Source organism: Camellia sinensis, chromosome 9, assembly GCF_055761805.1.
Source record: "Camellia sinensis isolate YWXY chromosome 9, ASM5576180v1, whole genome shotgun sequence".
Taxonomy (NCBI): Eukaryota; Viridiplantae; Streptophyta; class Magnoliopsida; order Ericales; family Theaceae; genus Camellia; species Camellia sinensis.
In genome coordinates this window covers 98,749,132-98,765,088 of record NC_138969.1, presented here as the reverse complement: position 1 = coordinate 98,765,088, position 15,957 = coordinate 98,749,132, and the positions used below count along the sequence as shown (strand labels likewise).

The following is a 15,957-nucleotide window of genomic DNA, read 5'->3' as shown; positions in this document are numbered from 1 at the left end:
CATTTATTTGTGAAAAAATGGTGATAAAATAATTCAATAAATGGTAGAGGCCTTGGGATTTAGTTCAACTATAGATTAAAATCACTTTTGTTAAGTCAGTAGCCCCACAGCCATGCCACTTGCCTTGATAAATGTATACATTCTAGGACCAGGAGGCTAAATTAAGGTTTGCTGTAATTTGAATAAAGTGTTTATGATTTTTTTTAAAAATAATTTTGTTTATAACTTTTTAAAAGCATCGTGTACTAAATTATTTATATAGTTTTGTAGTAAAAATAAGGAAAATTTACCCATAAATAAATCTCATATGGGGAATGTTAATTCATTTAGTCTTAAGAGTTTTCTTATAAACCAATTAGTCTTTTTTTGTTTTGGAAGTTGTATTCATTTGATTTGGTGACATTTAAGTTTAAGTGAATGCCCTTTATGATTCATTTTTTTAATTTTCTAATTCGTTTTTGGGATGAGAATAGAAATGTGAGATGTGAAATATTCTTTTTGAAGGGATTGGTGGCCGAAGTGTTGGTTGTCGAACATGAAAATCTACATTTCTGTTAGTGTAGTTTTCTGGTGTTAGATTGGAGTGTTATATTAGAGTGCTACGTTTGAAAAAAATACATTAAGCAATTATTGTGTTACATTGATTAGAGTGTTACGTTTGAAAAAAAATACACTAAAGAGTTTTTTTGGAATGTTACATTTGTTATGTTTGAAAAAAGTATACTAAAGAATTTTTGTGAAATGTTACGTTGTTACTTTTGAGAAAAGTATACTAAGGAGTTTTTTAGTATGTTATGTTGGAGTGTTAAGTTTGAGAAAAGTACCATAAGAAGTTTTTTAATGTGTTATATTAGAGTGTTATATTTGAAAAAAATATACTAAGAAGTGTTTTTTTTGAAATATTATGTTTAATAATTTCAACATTATGACAAAACTCACATTTATTCCTCAACATATAACACATGCGTTTATATTTGACCCTTTATGTAATTCACACTAGAATGACACATTTGGGTCCATATGAACAAAGCAATGATCAAATAGTTCATAAAATTATTATTTAAGATTTATTAGTATTTCATGCTAAAAATAATTTAAATAAATTTAAAATTGACAAGTGTGATGCTTTTAACTTTTTTTTATATATTATGATATTTTTTCCTTTTAAATTATATTATGAGCTATTAGTTTAAAATAAATAAGGTAACATGCCCGTCTTAACTACGGTTTAAAACAAACTAAACCATCCTAATCTATGATTAAGGCTTAAGTAAAAAGTGTCACTTGACCACAAGAATACAATTAAAAACAAAATGAAAAATTTGTACAAGACACTTTTTATTGATTAATTATTATTTTTTTATATTTTCAAAACACTTTTTATACAAATTTTAATATTAAGAATATTCGTTACAAGTCTATAGAATCAATTGCAGAACCAATCACATAAAATAAACTTGGCTAACTGTGCTCCATCTTTAAATTTATAGTTTCATTCATATTTCTCCACTTATATTTATATGGTTGATTTTGTGATTAATTTTGTCTTTGTAGATTTATAGGGAATAAAAATAGGATTACCTTTCTTATGTATAAATTTGTTTAAATTAATTCATTCAATTATAAAAATTATACGAATACATGTTTTTTAAAAGTGATCCGGTAAAAAAAAATGATACATTTTTATATTTGAAGAAATCAAAATGAATAAGCTCATGAATGAGTAGAATAAGTTAATATATTCAAATAGTTGAGGGGTCTTGCCGTGATTAACTTTATAAAATAACTTCTCAAACATTGGGCTAATACGTTACCTCATAATGGGCGGGAGAGAGCCCATTTTAAATCTCTCTCTCTCTCTCTCTATATATATATATATATATTTTACTAAAAAGGAATCCAAAAAGGGTCCAAACATTTCTCTAAAAAAAAATAAATAAAACAATGTTACAAGTTTTAAATAATTTATTAAATTTTTTATTAAATCTCTTATATGGGTGTGAAACTTATATAAATTCACACATTCACCTATGTGAATCTCACATAATTTAAGAGATTTGATAAAATATTTAATAAATTATTTAAGATTCATAGCATAATTTAATAAATAAATCAATTTGATTGAATGAATCTTCTGCAGAGACAACAAGAGAGAGAGAGAGTGAAGAAAACGCTATGAAAATGGGGAGTCTAAAGTTGAAACAGAGAGACTCAACTCTAAATATACTATGAAAAATATTTGGTGGCCCGAATTTGTGTAGCTCGAATGGCTCAAATGTATCAAAATGATGTTATTTTACACTCAAAACAACGTCGTTTTGAGTGTTTCGAGCCATTCGAACCATTCGAGCCATGAACTTTCGGCTACCTATCATTATTGATATACTATACATACATCAACAAAAAAAAAAATGAAGAGAGTACTATAAAAAAAAACACAGCATGTAAAAAAAAGTTTATGATTTTCTCGCTGTATTTGGCATTACATTAATATTTTTGACCTCCAACTCACATGGCTTCTTGAGCCTCTCTTCCCTCACCATTTTTTATTTATTTTTTGTTTTGTTTTCCTTTCCCTCACATGCACTCCTCTCTCTCTCTCTCTCTCTCTCTCTCTCTCATAGACATATACATATACATATATATGTATATACATATAAATGGTCCAAAAACTTCGGTAGTTTTTTTTTCATTGACCGACCACTTTCTCAAGAGATTCTTTCAGATCTATAGTGAAAAGGAAGGGGCTGCTGAGCCAGACCTTCATTTGTTGTTGGAACAGAGAGAGTGTGTTTGTGTGTGTGTTAAACTGTTCTCGGATCACAAAGGTTAGCTTTTTACTTGCCTTTTTCAATCTCTATTCTGAATTTCGATTCAAATTGTGGCTCTGCAATTCATGTATTCATCATCATAAGCAATTTGTGTTACGCATTGTGTTTTTGACCTGTGTTGATTTTGAATCTATCTCTATAATTTATGTTTTGTGTTAATCTATCTGTTTAAATTCAGTCTTCTCAAAATTTTTTTCTTTGAATAGACTGATTTTGATAGGTTTTTCTTATTTCTTGTGCTTTGTATTTGATGTGAGGCAGCTCAAAATTTATTGTGTTTCAATGGACAAAGTTTATGAATTTTACATACAATGAAAATACTTGAAATTTTGAGTATATATGTTTTTCAATGTTTTAGTTTAATGTCACATAATCTACAATCCTTTTCACTTTTCCTTTCCCTTCCCTCCGGGGGATTTATAAGGGTTCTAAGAACTGTTTTAGGATGACAATATTACCAATTTTCTGGTTACTTGGTCACAATTTGAAAGATAGGACTTGGTCTTCTATATTTCATTTTAGCTATGGTTGTTCTACAACAATCAATTATTATTATTATTATTATTATTATTATTATTATTATTATTATTATTTATTTATTTTTTTTTTTTTTTTTTTGTCAGTTAGAAAACTGTAGAGGTTGAATTCAGATAAGCCAAAAGAAAAATTCTTAATTTGGGTTCGCCTATACTTTATGCAATTGATGCACGAAGAGGCTACCTTATACCTGTGTTGAGTTTGATTTGAGATTCACTTGAGGCATGATCTATGGAAGTAATTATCCTCCTTTTTATGAGTCATGGCCAAGTAGGTGGGACTCGGGTCAATGTTTGAAGGAACTTTCAGAGTAAAAAAGATATATATTTTTTGTTAAAAAGTTGTATGGTTGAAATCAAGGATTTCTCAATGATGTAGCCTAAAATTAAGCCTAATAATCTGTAACTGAACAATTCTAAAAATAAAAAGGTCAAAGTAGCTGAATTAAGAAGATTCTCCAAATAGTAAAATTTGATTATGTTGCATTACTTGATTACCTACCTACTTTCTTCTTAAAATACAATTATACCTTTATGTCTTGCATGCTTCAATCTTATTTGGAACTTATTCTTGATAGGAAGGTTCAGTGAAGCGTTCACACATCGCCCATTTTTCTGTTAAGTCTGGTTTGTGGAACTCAATTTTAAATAGTGATAACCTCGACTTGGCTCAGATGTAAATATACAGGCAAGAAAGCATGGCTTAGTATCATTTTGATGTTCACCTACATTGAAGGCACTTAGACACCTGAATTGGGTGTGATACATAAGTGACATTAATGGCTTGTGAAATGGAGAACGACAGTGTAGAAGAAATGGACATTGAAGTCCTCTCTTCAATGTGGCCTGAAGATATAAATGAAGCTGGAAAGAAATTCAATATAGAAAGGCCTGGAGCAGATCAAGATATGTTAGAGGAGGTTACAATCATTGAAGAAAAGACTATAGTTGACTTCAAATGTCTTTCAGAGCTAAGCAATTACAGTGAGAAGGGCTTGTCTCAGTTGGTACATCTTGTAAAAAACTGGGAGTATAAGCAGGCCAATGCTAATCGACTTCTTAGAGAAGAGCTTGACAACCTGAGCAAACAAATGCAAGAGGTTGAGCTCAAGCAATTGGAGATTTTTGAGGAATATCGTTTTGAGGAAGAAAGTTATAGTGGTGATAAGCGCCTAATTTCTATATTGGATGCTATATATGATATATTGCCAGATGTTCCTCGGAGGAGAAATGACATGGTTGTTCAAAATAAAGGACTAGAAATAGAAGCTGAGTATGACACTGTCATATATTGAAGCAGAGGGCCATGCATTTACAGAAATTGTTGAAGGCTAGCAACCAGCGGGAGCAGATACTTACGGAGAAATTGCAGGAAAACATAGAAAATTTGGAAAGGCGGGCTTCACCAGTGGAAGAATTGTCCCATCTTTTAAAAAGAGCCGATAATTTCTTAAATTTCATTATTCAAAATGCACCAGTTGTCATGGGCCATCAGGTAATTTAGAACAGATTTCATTTTAAATCCTTCCGTTTGTTGCTTTGCCGCAATGCTATCAGTGCATATGGATGCAACTCAGTATGGACACAATATTTAACTGGTAGTTATTTGGGGATGAACTTTGATATAAGATTTTGTTCTAACTGTGGTTCTTGACTAAAATTTTCTCCACTTTGTTGCAGTCATTTTAATGTTTCTTATTATCTACAATAAGTTTCTTGAAAATTCATCATCTATATCTTAGCGTTCATTTTCATTTCTTTCAGGATAAAGAGTTGCGGTAGCGTTTCATCTATAATCATTTTCCGAGTTTGCACGAGGAGGTAATTGACTGCCAGTGATTTTCTTATTCTGAGGTTTTATTTTCTGCTACAAGTTGCATCCTTTATTTCAGTGCTGGTGTGAAACCTGACAATATGCACTTTTCCTTTCTTATCGATTTTTTCACTTTTGTAATTCATGTAATTTCTGTAAAGCACTGTTTGCAGAATCTGGCACATGCATTCCTCAAATTCACTGATTTTTCAGGACATTATAGAAAAAACGGATGTGGAGATATTCACTGGTGCTGGTGTAAAGGAATCTCAACACTTCAAAAGAGAAGTTTTGGAACGAGGGGTACCTGCAAAAAGGGAAATTACTTTTGAGACAGAACTATTTGGGTCAAAGACATTTTTGATATATGTTGAACCTGTCTTCAGCAATGCAGGGGATACTATTGGTGTGAATTACATGGGAATGGATGTAACTAATCAGGTGAGTTCATTTACAAGATTCAGCAGTCTGTATAGTGCCATGGTGGTCTTCAAAATTAAATTCAACACTATGTAATATTACAAATTGATTTGTGACTACCATTTTGAAAAGAAAATCTTATTAGCTTTTCTTCTTATGTACTAATCAATGGTTGTATTTCTGAATCAGAGAAGAAAGACTTTAGTATTGAGATTTTGTGAATCACAAGTTAGAGAAACAGTTCATTTTTCATGATATATCCTGTCCAAATGTTGGACTAGATTATATTGATTTTTTATGTTCAATGTTTTGGTTTGACCTATATTATATGATTCCTTCAATGTCACCATGCCCTTTTATTCTTCCTCTTTCTTTTTTTTTTAAAGAAAAAATTTAGAAGTTTTATAGGTCTTTAAGCAATATGACAACAAAAAATACAATATGTGCCTTATTACTTGACAGGTGAGAAAAAGGGAAAAGATGGCAAAACTTCGAGAGGAAATAGCAGTACAAAAAGCCAAGGAGACAGAGCTAAACAAAACAATTCATATAACAGGTTTCTCTTTGATTTATTCTTGGTGGGTTTGAATAAGCATTAGAAGAAAAAGGGTATTCATTTTTTACCAATTGATTCTTCTTGCAGAGGAAACAATGCGAGCAAAACAAATGCAGGCAACCATGTCGCATGAGATAAGATCCCCACTATCAGGAGTTGTAAGCATGGCTGAGATTCTTTCCACCACAAACCTTGACAAGGAGCAAAGACAATTATTGAGTGTCATGTTATCTTCAAGAGATTTAGTTCTTCAACTTATAAATGACATTCTTGACCTTTCCAAAGTTGAATCAGGTTTGAAGTTTCATCCCTCCCTTATATTTACATGTTCTTATCCTTGTTTACATTGTTTGTATGAGACTTGATCAACATTCCTGGACCAATTCCCTAATCAATTGGTGATCTATCTAACAAGGTATCAAAACTTAGGTTTCAAGAGGTCTTAGGTTCAAGTCTTGTTGTATGTATTTGTTTCCTCAATAGTATACTACTGTGCAGTCTTGCATGTGTGTTTGTACACTACTAGTTTGGTTTCTGTGTTAGTCTATCTCTCTATGCACAAGAGGGGGTCGGATGTGAGGGAGTGAATGTGAGTCTTCCTTATAGTCAGTAATCTGGCTTCAATCTAGGTGACGGTGGAATCTTAGTCATACAATATAGTCTAGCATTCCACTGTAAAGCTGATCTTACTAGGATTTTAATTACAATTTTGGATTTGATTTTTTATTTTCTTTTCTCCTTTAGGAGTTATGAAGTTGGAAGCTGCAAAATTCAGGCCAAGAGAGGTAGTAAGGCATGTACTCCAGACTGCTGCAGCATCATTGCAAAAGATACTAACCTTGGAAGGTCATGTAGCAGATGATGTTCCTGAGGAGGTGAGAGTTTTACTACACACTGTTACCAAGCCCTAACAAATTACATGATCCATGAAATGGTCTAGATGCACAATGCAAGCTCTAATACTCACAGTGAAAAGTAATCCCTACCCAAATCTAGAAACCTTGGGACTAATACTACCACCGCCGTGTTTGGATCACGGATTTAGGTCGGAATTTGGAAAGTGAAAGGGAAAGGGAAAAGGGGAGGGAAATATGAATGAAAGATAAGCTAAATTTTTTCTCCATTTCCCTTTTCCTTTCCAAATTTGTATTGAAATCCATGATCTAAACATATTGCAAAACTTTCTAGTATTTTGTTCTATATTGCAATTATTTTACATGTTAACCCCGTATGCATCAATTTCAGGTTATTGGAGATGTTCTAAGGATTCGAAAGATTCTCACAAATTTAATCAAGTACTATTTTCAAATTCTCCTTTGTAGATTATATGGATGGTTTTAACTATGTTTAGAGCCTTGTGCACTTTCTGCTACTTGCTTGTCCAACATTATGCTCCATATGTAACATTCTGCTTCCATAGTTGTTCCTCTAGAAATTCCTATTTGATATGATTAGAAAGTGATTGTATCACAATAAAAGACAATAGAGGTCATGATGTTTGATTTCCCCGGATTTGCGAAATATTTGTCAAGAGGACCAAGGAACTGTTCCTTTGAACAATTATGTGACAGATGTTATAGAAATTTGTAAACTTAAGGTGTATATTATTTTTTCCTTAGTTAAAAAGAAAATTATAATTCCTTTCTTGAGGCGAGATTGTTTTACTTTATCCATGATATTTAACAAAAGTGGCTTTCTTAAATGCAATGACAATGTAACACCAATCTACTTCTCCCAGTACCTTAGATTAGGATGATCAGCAATGAGTAGTGTGTCTCTTTATAACACTGTGAATATGAGCATTTGTCACAACTAAAATGAATATGCAACATGCTTTCTGGTTTTGTAGCACCTTTCTTGCATTATTTACCAAATTTGTTGGGTTCTGCTTCAAATTTATAAGATTTTATTTTTCCAGCAATGCAATCAAGTTTACCCATGAAGGGAAGGTTGGAATGAAGCTTTATGTGGTACCAGCCCCATCTTCGGGTATGGAAGAGGGATCCAATCAGAAGATCACTGCAGACAGGCCAACAGTTTCAGTAAATGTACACGAACAAGATAAATGCGTATCATTGTCTCAAAGTTGCTGTGATCAAAAAGGTTTTCATGAAGAGAAACACGGGGAAGGTCCTTACAAAAACCATACACTTGATGACGAACCCAAAACCCCAGTTAGAAATGGGGCCTCGATAGATGGAGGTGAAGAGAACCACCTTCAGCCAAATGAAACAATAGTATGGATATGCTGCGATGTTTATGATACGGGAATTGGAATACCGGGTAATTTCACATCTTGAAATATGCTTTGAAACATTGAGTACAGACTATTATTAATTATTTTTCTGCTATTTCTTAGAATCTCACTTTTCATTTCAATGGAACAGAGAATGCTTTGCCTACTCTATTTAAGAAATACATGCAAGTAGGTGCAGACACGGCACAGAAGTATGGTGGGACTGGGCTAGGCCTAGCAATCTGCAAACAACTGGTGATCATGTTAAACTCTTTTTTTTTTCTTTTTTTTTTTTCTAGACCAGGGTTCATGCTGTACTGTGAAATGGGCATTAGAAGGCATATATGTTTCAATTATATGAACCACAAGCATTGTATTCATAGGCAGACATTTCCACTAAATCACATTAATCTTCTTCCTGAAACATCTGTCCCTACGGTGAGAAACGGCAATTTATATCACTTTTTATACGAGAGTAGGTAGTTTACATGCAAGAAATCCAATAGAAATTTAAAATTACTGAAATTGAGCATCTCATTCTAAATTATTCCAAGCCTATTGCCCATACCACTTCATTTGATATAAACTTTCTATGTGAATTTCCAGTCTATCTGCGACTTGAAGTTCAAATTGTCTTTCATTTCATATGGAGACATGAATTTTCATTTTGTCGCTTTGATATAAACTTTCTTAGCTGATGTACTACTCTTCACATTCATATGCGTATGAAATAGGTTGAGCTTATGGGAGGTCATCTCAGTGTTTCCAGCCGAGAGCACCATGGATCTACATTTACATTTATACTACCATACAAGGTTTCACCTGCAGCTGATAATTCAGATGATCTTGATGAACTCTTAGATATGGCTGATCATGATGCTCCGGATGATGCCAATGATGATGACACAAGTTCCATATTTTTTCAATTTCAACCACGCACTTTGGGTTCTCTTTTCGCTTCTAGTGGTCCTGGCAGGGCTAAAAAATTGTCAAACAATATTGCTTTTAATGCCTCATAAACTTAATGGTTTGTTAGAAGATTCCTACTCATTTCCCTCTAGCAACATTGCAACAAAAGAGGTAACTTCATTAGAGGATGCCCGTTCGGTTGATGGTGCTAATACATCATTGGAACATGAATCTTCAATGAGGGACAGCCCAGACTCTGCTAAGAAAACTGCAATTGGTAGTGATAGTGAGATACAGTGTCACAATAAAGAAAATGGTAAATTCCAGAATCCTGATATGAATTCCACTCACCCTTCAAGGGAAAGCAACATTGGGGAAACAATAAAGGCAATAGACTCCCAAGAAGCAAGTGAGATGTGGGAGAGAACTAATAAAAGCACCCAGTGCAGTCCTAACAACAGTCCAAAAATTCCCAAATCGATGTTCAAACCTAAGATCCTTCTTGTGGAAGATAACAAGATTAATGTGATGGTGACACGGTCAATGATGAAGCAGTTGGGCCATATCATAGATGTTGTGAATAATGGAGTTGAAGCTGTACGTACAGCTCAGTCCTGTACTTATGATCTCGTTCTGATGGTAATTTTCCTAGAATTAAAAAATGTTTTCGATTATGGTTATTATTTTAGTTACCAACTTACCATTTTAATCACTTGTTATGCATATCCTTTTCTTTTTCAGACTTCAATTTAAGATCAGGATAGTGTTTGAGCTTATCCCAATGGTTGTTACATTGCTAGGTGAAATGGTTTGTCACTGGTTGTGCCATTATTTTGATTGCCTTATTTCTTTTCTCTTCTTCATTATCAAAGCCTATAGTTGCTTTCTCTTTTACTTTTTATTCCTTTTTAGATCTCCAAAATTTTAGTAGTTTTTTGTCCATCAAAGCGAATAGTTCAATGTAGATGTCCATCCCAAAACTTCCTTAATATACTTACATGTTCACAAAACTTTTCAGAGGAGTTTATCTTGGAAATTAGGTTAATTGCATAAACAAACCTTGCAACTCATTTAAATGTTTCTGAACATTGTCACATAGATTTGTAGTCTTATCCTAATACATTGAAACTGTAACCATGTACAGGATGTATGCATGCCAGTGATGGATGGCCTTCAAGCTATAAGACTAATTCGTTCTTTGGAGGAAACTGGTAGTTGGGATGCTGCAGTGAAAGCAGGAATTGAACAATTTGTGCCTCCAAATGATCAAAAATTTGAGTCATCTAAAAAAAGGATGCCCATCATTGCTGTAAGCACTTGAATCCTTATTTTCCATGTGTAGCCAGTGTTCTTTATGAGAATCTTGCTCAATACAATATTTAATGTGTTTACATTGACTTAGAGTAAATGTCAGGAAGTCATTACTAACAAAAGAAAAGAAAAGAAAAGGATGGTTAAATTTGAGACGAGCCCAATGAATGTCATTTTGGAAGACAAGATATATGCATATCTGACAACCTTTACCCACAGGCATTTAAGCAGTTTAATCACTTAAGCAGTTAGCCTCATGGCAAGCATGTTAACATGGCAATCACTTACATGCATGCAAGGATGCTAAAGCATAAACACTCACAGTGTACTCCAAGCCAAAACAGAGAACTAGTTAGAAATCATGCATGATCCTAGTTCATGTTAAGATGGCTAATGGAACACATGCAAAAATGCAACTAAGATAGGCTCGGCTATTCTAAGATATCATGTGAATGTAACTTGATAACATGCTGTTGAACACGTATTCAAGTAAACGTATTGAAATACAATGCAGTTTGTATGATACGCCGAGCCCAGTGCATGCAAAACAGATGAATGAATGCATGCATGCGAAGCATAAGGATGCTAATCGAAATATGCCCTAAAAATAACCATCGTAAGTGGTTAAGTAAAAGGGAGAAAGAAATGGGGTTTAGAAGACATGCATCACACACACGCACGCTTATTACAAAAGTTGGCCCTCTCGATGGAGGGTCAGAATGAGTACGCTAAGCTATTCTAACTAATCTAATAATCTAATTAGACTAATTATTACATAATCAAATTGAATAACTAACTAACACTAAGCTAATTATTACAACACGTTAACTAATTAACAAATTAGCTAGTTTAATTACAAATTCCAAAAGCTAACTAACAAGTATAGATAACTACAAATTACAAAGCCTCAGCTCAATTCTAAGAGTTCGAAGATGCATGCTCGATCGCCTCACTCGAAAATCCATTACCATGCCTCATGTTGCCTCTGTTTGCACACTTCTGCACCTCTGAAAATTATGCCAACTTCTGTGATGCTTCTGACCTACCTTAGGAACCATCTGAGGGGTAGTCGGCCAAAAGGTGTGACCATCGGCCAAAGAATAATGATCATCGACCAATTTTAAGGCTATCGGCCAATTTTTGATAGCTGATCGGCATACTAAGTGGTCGATCGGCCACTGCTTCCTGCAAATTTCTCCTTTTGCTGCAACAGAGCACTAACAGAGGCATGACAATGTATTTGCAAGAAAATGTGTGTACAACCACACTCCTTATCATGTTCAAAGCTCAAAGGAGTGTAGTGTTCGACTCTCGAGCTATCAATCACGCATTTCAATTCATGATGACCAAAGAGGCCGAGTTGCACAAGTCAATGGCAAATGAATGCACATGAACACATAAATGCCTTAACCTCTATCATGCATGATCAAGAGGGTCGGCGACCGAGAAATGAGGCACGTTTCATCACTTCAAGTACGAAATGTCCTTCATTTCCCGTGTTTGGACAAACTCCCTATCTAAACACAATGCAAAGCACACAACATGGAAATGCAATGCAACTCAACATAAGCATGCCAAATGCAATGCAACTCAAGCATGAAAATGCCATGCAATGCAACAAGCATGCAACAACATGCTAGATGGACTTAAACTGGATATGGATAGACCTCAATCATGTTCAAAATAGTGGCCATTAAACACCAAAACTAAGGCACCAAAAGGCAAAACATGCATGCACACATATTGGTCCATAAGCTAAGCAACAATGCACAACCCTTAGAGGCACTCTAAGGGTGAAAGAAGTGGGAGCATGGCAAGTCTATATGCTCTAAAATGTCATGATAAATGATGCCAAATCATATACATGTCACAAATTAAGCATGTTATGGTGCTCAAAACTCAAAGCTAACAAGGCCAATTGCACTACTACTATGCAAAACATGAATCATATGGCCAAGGCAACCCAAAATAGTCCCAGAACATGTCAAAATGAGACTAAAACATGCATGGACCAAAGCTAAAACATGCTAGCATGAAGGGCATGAAGCATGAACTTGCAAGGCTAATAAGGAGTATTGCACTACACCTATCAAAATCAAGCATGAGGTGACTTCAACAACAAAAATTAGAGTTATATCATGGCAAAATAAGACCAAATACACACTGATATGGCAGCTTACAAGCTTAGGGAAAATGGCATATGCAATGGCTCATTCTTAAGGCATAAAGAACCAACTCCTCAAAGCATTGAAAGAGTGACAAATGTGAGTGCATGACCATGAAACATGCACTGAAATCTCATATCAAATGATGCCAAATCATGCAAATGGCCTAAGCAATGCATGCTAGTGGCTTGGAAACTCTAAGCTAACAAGCTAGAATGCACTATGGCTATACAAAGCATGGCATGCATGACCAAAACAACATAAATCAGAGCTAGAGCATACTAAAAATAAACAAAAGCTTCTTGGAGTTGAGCCAAAACATGCAAGAATGATGGTCCAAACACATGATGCATGTTAGGCTATTGAATAGAATTGCACTACAAGTGCATGGAGCATGCAAGATGCTATCAAACCAACCTTAGATAGAGGTATAGCATGGCAAAACAACACCAAAAACATGCTGAGATATGGCCAACATATGCTAGATAAACATGCTACTTTGATGAGCCATCTATACAAGCATGCAAAACACAAGGAGAGTGGATGACCCTCTCCTATTTAAGGCCTCAAAACACACTTTCCACCACTAAATTAGAAAGGTTAAACAAACGCTAAAACAAAAGCCTAAAGGGGTGGCCCAAAACAAGGCAAAACAAGGCACTCAAGGGGGTAAATCACCCCCAACACCGACAAGACCTTAACCAATCATTTCAAACACATGAAAATGAATATTTTTACAGCTGAGAGTTAAGCCAAAATAAGCATGCAAATAAGGCTAGGTAAGCAATGAACACAAAGCTTAAAAGAGGGTTAGTGACTCACCCTTGTAGAACCACTTCAAAGAGGTAACTCCAGCAACTTTCTGAACTAAAAACCAAACTTTGAGTTCAAAAAAAACCCTCAAGTACCTCAGCAACAAGAGTATGGTGTTTCACTAGGTGTTTGTGTGCAAAAATGTGAAGAAAATGCATTTTAGAGCACAAACAAGCACAAATATATATATATAGAGAGAGCGAGAAAGAAAAAGAAATATAGAGAGAGAGTGATATATAACTTCTATCTCAATTTTTCAGAACCCCTGGAAAGGGAGAGGGGTCTCCCTTCTTATAGAAAATCAAATCTCAAGCTTGTTGAGCAAGCTTGAGACTTGTTTCAATCCCTCCATACACGTGTATGGAGGATGAAATCTGGGCTCACCAGTTGTCACAGCTAGCACAAAAATATCTGCAAAAGCAGGTGGAAAGGCCTCAGCCAAAAGATATGGTCGATCGACCAAAAAGAGTGCTAATCGACCAAAAAGAGTGTTGATCGGCCACCACTAATGGCCGATGGCAAGAAGACAAGGCCGATAAGCACAAGGCTTGGCCGATGGGTTGTAGGGATGGCCAAAAAGCCACCCTCTTCCCTCAAAAGCAAAACCACAAGTCCTTGGTCCACAACCAAGCACAAAACAAACAAGTTGAGAGATCCTAAGGCAAGGCGCGCAGCCGAGACCTTCGGGAACTCAAAACGAACACGAGCATGGATAATTATCGTGTGTTCAAATAATGACATCCAAGTCTTGAGGACGGTCAAAAATGGGGTGTCTACAGGTGGTATAAACATCGGGCGTACCCGAATGTTTCTAACTAACAAGGTGGTATAAGCGTCGGACATACATCCTAAACACTTCTAACCAAGGAGTGGTATAAACACCGGGCGTACCCGAATGTTTCTAACCAATATGGGGTGGTATAAACATCGGGTGTACCCGAATGTTTCTAACCAACAAGGAGGTATAAGCATCGGACACACATCCCAAACGCTTCTAACCGAGGAGTGTTATAAACACCGGGCGTACCCAAATGTTTCTAACCAACGAAAAGATGTAAGCGTCGGACATACATCCCAAACGCTTCTAACCAAACGGATGTCGGTGTAAACACCGGGCATACCCGAATGTTTCTAACCAACGAAGTGTTGGTGTAAACACCGGGCGTACCCAAATGTTTCTAACCAACAAGGGAGTCAGTGTAAACACCAGGCGTACCCAAGTGTTTCTAACCAACGAGGTGGTATAAACATCAGACACACATCCCAAACGCTTCTAACCAAAAGGGTGTCGGTGTAAACATCGGGCATACCCGAATGTTTCTAACCAACAAAGTGTTGGTGTAAACACCGGGCATACCCAAATGTTTCTAACCAATAAGAGAGTCGGTGTAAACACCGGGCGTACCCGAGTGTTTCTAACCAACGAGGTGGTATAAGCGTTGGACACACATCCCAAACGCGTCTAACCAAAAGTGTGTCGGTGTAAACATCGGGCGTACCTGAATGTTTCTAACCAACAAAGGAGTCGGTGTAAACACCGGGCGTACCCGAGTGTTTCTAACCGCGGGCGTTCCCGAGTGTTTCTAACCAACGAGGCGTCGGTGTAAACACCGGGCGTACCCGAGTGTTTCTAACCAACCAAGCGTCGGTGTAAACACTGGGCGTACCCGAATGTTTCTAACCAACGAGATGTCGATGTAAACACCGGGCATACCCGAATGTTTCTAACCAACGAGATGTCGGTGTAAACACCGGGCGTACCCGAGTGTTTCTAACCAATGAGGTGTCGGTGTAAACACCGAGCGTACCCGAATGTTTCTAACTAACGAGATGTCGGTGTAAACACCGGGCCTACCTGAATGTTTCTAACCAACGAGATGTCAGTGTAAACACCGAGCGTACCCAAATGTTTCTAGCCAACGAGGTGTTGGTGTAAACACCGGGCGTACCCAAATGTTTCTAACCAACGAGATGGAATAAGCGTTGGATACACATCCCAAACGCTTCTAACTAAAAGGACGTTGGTGTAAACATCGGGCATACCCGAATGTTTCTAACCAACAAAGGAGTCAGTGTAAACACCAGGCGTATTCGAATGTTTCTAACCAACAAAGCCTCAAAGGATAAGAATGATCTTACCTGGAATTTCGCTGAATGAACCGTACATACAATATCGTGCCTTATGCTGTTAGGGATCTGCTGTTTTTTTATTGTGCTTCCAAACCGCAGCTACTACCTTTTCTTCCTGACCATGTTCACAACTTTCCCTCTTCTCCAACGGGGTGACAGACTAGGTTAGTTCAGTATCCAGAATTGTGGCGCGTACACGCTACTTCAACCTATGGGGCTTCCATACAGATTTCAAGC

At 36.0% G+C, this 15,957-nt stretch overlaps 1 pseudogene across 1 annotated transcript; it reads left to right on the top strand.

The window, feature by feature from the left end:
* The first annotated feature begins 4,054 nt into the window (after positions 1 to 4,054).
* Positions 4,055 to 10,622, top strand: LOC114322122 (histidine kinase 5-like; annotated as a pseudogene). The gene is made up of 11 exons (XR_014341303.1): positions 4,055 to 4,862; positions 5,132 to 5,188; positions 5,394 to 5,621; positions 6,063 to 6,156; positions 6,244 to 6,450; positions 6,901 to 7,031; positions 7,402 to 7,451; positions 8,075 to 8,439; positions 8,544 to 8,647; positions 9,127 to 9,940; positions 10,446 to 10,622. The product of XR_014341303.1 is annotated as a histidine kinase 5-like (transcript).
* The last annotated feature ends 5,335 nt before the right edge of the window (positions 10,623 to 15,957 follow it).